Source organism: Gossypium arboreum, chromosome 11 (assembly GCF_025698485.1).
Source record: "Gossypium arboreum isolate Shixiya-1 chromosome 11, ASM2569848v2, whole genome shotgun sequence".
Taxonomy (NCBI): Eukaryota; Viridiplantae; Streptophyta; class Magnoliopsida; order Malvales; family Malvaceae; genus Gossypium; species Gossypium arboreum.
In genome coordinates, this window is record NC_069080.1 from 90,220,672 (window position 1) to 90,225,782 (window position 5,111).

The window sequence follows — 5,111 nt, forward strand, 5'->3', positions numbered from 1 at the left end:
AAGACATACAACTGTGATGCTTCAGCTAGCGGATCGATCTTTAGCATATCTCAAAGGAAAGATCGAGGATGTTTTGGTAAGAGTCGATAAATTTATTTTTCCTGCTGATTTCATTGTCTTAGATTTTAAAGAAGATAAAGAAGTGCTGATCATCCTTGGAAGACCTTTCTTAGCCACGGGAAGAATGTTAGTTGATGAGCAGAAAGGTGAACTCACCATGCGAGTTCAAGAAGACCAGGTAACCTTTAACATTTTTAAAATGATGAAATTTCCTGATCCGGTAGAAGAGTGTTCAGTTATGGAAGAGATAGAAATCTTGGTTTCTATAGAAAGCAATTTTAAAGAAGATCCATTGGAGAAAGCATTGAATCTTGACCCTTTGGAGGAAGAAAAAGGTGAAGAAAACATGGCTTTGATGGAAGCCAATCTGAGAAATTTTAATCAATCCACACAGTTTGAACTATTGCAGTTAGAAGTCAGAGAATTTGTGCAACCCAAGTTGTCAATTGAAAAACCATATAAACTCAAACTAAAGGTACTTCATTCCTATTTGAAATACGTTTATTTAGGTGACTGTTCCACTTTGCCTGTGATTATTTTAGCAAGATCGACGAAAGATCAAAAGGATCAACTAATTGCTATTCTAAAAAAATTTAAGAAAGCAATTGGTTGGACCATAGCTAATATTCGAGGTATAAGCCCTCTTTTTTGCATGCATAAAATTATTTTAGAAGAAGGTGAAAGAGCTCAAATTAATGGATAAAGGAGGTTCAATCCTATTATGAAAGAAGTTGTGAGAAAGGAAGTGATCAAATGGTTAGATGCAAGAATTATCTATCCTATTTCAGATAGTTTGTGGGTAAGTCAGGTGCAGTGTGTGCCGAAGAACAGTGGAATCACGATTTTTGAAAATGAGCGTAATGAGTTGATTCCAATGAGAAATGTTACTGGTTGGAGAATTTGTATTGATTACAGAAAGTTGAATAAAGCCACTCAAAGGACCATTTTCTGTTACCTTTTATGGATCAGATGTTAGGTCGACTGGCAATTAATGAATTCTATTGTTTTTTAGATGGCTATTCGGGATATAACCAAATAGTTGTAGCTTCGGAGGACCAACATAAAATAACCTTTACTTGTCCATACGGTACATTTACTTTTAGGCGAATGCCTTTTGGTTTATGTAGTGCACTTGCAACATTTCAACGATGCATGATGGCAATATTCACTGATATGGTTGAAAATTTTGTTGAGGTTTTCATGGATGATTTTTCTATTTTTGGTAACACTTATGATATTTGTTTGAGTAGTTTGGCTAAGGAACGGAATAGATGCGAAGAGACGAATCTTGTCTTTAATTGGAAAAAATGTCATTTTATGGTTAAAGAAGGGATTGTCTTAGGGCATAAAATCTCAAAGAGAGGGTTTGAAGTCGATAAAGCAAAGGTGGACATCATTGAAAGATTACCGGCCCCAATTAATGTGAATGGAGTCAGAAGTTTCTTGGGCCATGCCAGTTTTTACCGAAGGTTTATCAAAGATTTCTTGAAAATTTCTATACCATTGTGTTTGTTGTTAGAGAAAGATGCAGAGTTTGATTTTAGCAAAGCATGTTTGGAAGCTTTTGAAGATCTGGAAAAAGGTTAATCTCAGCCCCAATAATTGTTACACCTGATTGGAGCTCACCTTTTGAGTTAACGTACGATGCGAGTGATTATGTTGTTGGAGCTGTAATGGGTCAAAGAAGAAACAAAGTGTTTCACCCTATTTACAATGCAAGTAGAACCTTGACGGGAGCCCAACTTAATTATACGGTAACTGAAAAGGAACTCTTTGCCATAGTTTTTGCTTTTGAAAAATTCCGCTCATATCTTATAAGTACCAAAGTTACAGTATTTACTGACCATGAGACCATTAAATACTTGCTTACGAAGAAAGATGTGAAATCGAGGCTAATTCGTTGGATACTGTTACTCCAAGAATTTGAACTTGTGATCTAAGATAGAAAAGGTGTCAAAAATCAAATAGCTGATCATCTGTCGAGGATGGAGCAAGATGAGGTAACTCAATCATGTATGCCTATCAACAAGAATTTCCCAGATGAACACTTATTTGAGGTAAGTCGAATTCATGAAACACCTTGGTTTGCTGATTTTGCCAATTATCTTGCATGTGGAATAATTCCTTGAGAAATGACATACCAACAAAGGAAAAAATTCCTTCATGATAGTCGGTATTATTTTTGGGACAATCCGTTTTTGTTTAAACAGTGTGTAGATAATATAATCTGGAAGTGTGTAGCTGAAAGTGAGATTGTTGAGATCTTGTATCATTGCCTTTCATCTCTAAGTGGGGGACACTTTGGTGGTTCAGGTACTGCGGCTAAGATTTTGCAAGCAGGTTTTTTGTGGTCTACTGAAAAACTGTAATTTATACATATTTTTACCCCATGCTTAACACAATTTATGGATGATTTTTCCTTAAATTTGGTGAATTCGATGCTCCTAATGCCTTAATTTCATGTTTGATACTTAGGCGAGCATTGGAGAGCGAAAGGAATGAGAAACGGGCCAAAAATAGATAAAATGGGCCAACGTACGAAATCAACACGGCCTGGACCTCCTCACACAGGTAGACCGCACGGTCGTGTCAATTTGGAAGAATCGAAGCACGACTCACATGGGTGGACCACACGCCCGTGCCTATTTAACAGCCTTGATCACGGTCTGAAGCAATCGCACACGGACGTGTCACACGAGCATGTCCCTGCCAAGCCCAAGTTTAGTCCAATCGAAAAAGGCCACTTTGAAGGTTCTTAGGCATTCCAAAGCCTATTAATACACCCTAGAGGAGGAGGAAAAAAGACAAATAGAGAAGAAGGCAGGGAACTGCTCAAGGAAAGCTGATTGATCCATCTCAGAAGCCGATTCATAATCAAGATTGAAGATCTCCCCTCCATTTCCGTTTAGGAGTTTTAGGTTTTTCTTTATGTTTTGTATTCATTATTCTTCTGAGATGTTTTCCTTTTTAGTTATGAACTAAATCCCTTAAATACCTAAGGGGAATGAAACCTAAGACAAATCTTGTTCTTATTTTCTGAATTGTATGATAAATATTTGACTTGCTCTTAATTATGTGTTCTTAATTCTTGTTTTGATATTCCAGGATATTGATTCAAGATAAGCTCTTATTCAGAGGAGGAATAGACCCTGTCTAAGAGTACAATTGTCATAATTAAGCGGAGTTGGTTGTGCGCCTTGAGATAGGGTGACAAGATTTTGCCAGATTAGGGTGAAACCTAATAAGGGGATCCTTAGATCGAGTTAATGCAACCCTAGAGAGTTAATTAGAAAGAGATTTCAATTATTCAACCTAAGGTTAGACATTGTTAGTCTCGAGAGAGATAATAATATAACTTAGGGATTTCTATGGATCAAGTCAAATGAATAAATCGTCCTATTCAGAGTCAAATAATAAGTGAAGTCTAGGTGGATTTTTCCTTAGGTATTGTCTTAATTCAATCGTTTTTCCAAAAGTAATTCCCCAATTCTATTTTTTTTTTGTGATTTCTTAGTTTAGCTAATTAGTTAGTTAAAACACCATTATTCTTATGCTAGATAATAAAAAGACAGTCATTACTAGTACTTTTAGTTCCTTTGGGTTTGACAATCTGGTTTTGCTAAAACTATACTATTGTTCGATCGGTACACTTGCCTTCATCGTGATAATAGTTAGTTTCAAGAACGATTCATTATAAATGTATAAAACTTATCACACACAAAATCATGATCAAGTTTTTGGTGCCGTTACCGGGGAACTAAGAATTAGGAACACTCAATTTTTATTACTTTAGCCATTTACTTTTACTGCAATTTAAATTTATTTCTAATTTTTATTACTAATTCTTCTTTTTCCCTTTTTTATGGTAGGTTCTTATAATTTATGACTATAAGAAACCCGTCAGGACCATTGCTTTTTGATAGTGAGATTGATCGCACAGTTCACAGAAACCAAAGAGAAATAAGGCGAAGTTTAAGATACACAGAGAACAAGCAATAGGACGATATTCAAACCCCAACCGAGGAGATGGCTGAAAACCAAGAAAATTCACTACCTCCTGCAATTGTGTTAATCAGAATCCTGCTCCGCGCACTATGTATGATTATGCTAAACCTAATTTAACAGGAACTGAGTCAAGTATAGTTGGACCTACTATTGCTGCAAATAATTTTGAAGTAAAACCTAACACAATTCAAATGATACAACAGTTTGTTCAGTTTGATGGTTTGCAGGACGAGGATCCCAATGCTCACTTGGCAAATTTCCTAGAATTTTGCGAGATCTTCAAAATTAATGGCGTTTATAATGATGTCATTCGTATTCGGTTATTTCCCTTTTCATTAAGGAACAATGCTAAACAGTGGTTGAACTCGTTACCACGAGGGTCAATCACTACTTGGGAACAAATGATCGAAAAATTTCTATTAAAATATTTTCCATCGGCTAAAACAGCCAAATTACGTAATGATATCTCTTCATTTGTGCAGATGGATTTAAAAACACTCTACGATGCATGGGAGAGATATAAGGACCTTTTATGAAGATGCCCCCACCATGGGTTACCACTCTGGCTACAGGTTCAAACGTTCCATAATGGCCTGAATCCTTCGACTCGACAGATGATTGATGCAGCCGCTGGAGGAACTATCAATAATAAAACACCTGAGGCAGCTTACAAATTTATTGAGGAGATGTCACTGAATAACTATCAGTGGCAAGTTATGAGAACAAAGCCGACGAAAGCAGCTGGTGGTTTCAACCTCGACGTGGTTACTATGCTATCTAACCAAGTAGAACTTTTAAATAAAAAGATTGACAGTTTGTGTGGTTCCACTCAGGTACATCCAGTGATGAGGTGCGATTTGAATGGAGGAGGAGCGTGCACAGAATATCAACCCTTCAACCCTAGCATCAAGGAGGAACAAGTCCAATATATGGGTAACAATAACTCTAGATCCCAAAATAACCCATATAGTAACACTTATAATGCAGGTTGGAGGAACCATCCCAATTTCTCGTGGGGCGGTCAAGGAAATCAGAGGCCACAACAT

The 5,111-nt window shown here is 36.7% G+C and overlaps 1 non-coding gene across 1 annotated transcript; it reads right to left on the reverse strand.

Annotated features, from left to right (window-relative positions):
• Positions 1-4,514: 4,514 nt before the first annotated feature.
• LOC128284498 (small nucleolar RNA R71) lies at positions 4,515-4,621 on the reverse strand. The gene has a single exon (XR_008274923.1). It is a non-coding gene; the product is annotated as a small nucleolar RNA R71 (small nucleolar RNA).
• Positions 4,622-5,111: the final 490 nt, after the last annotated feature.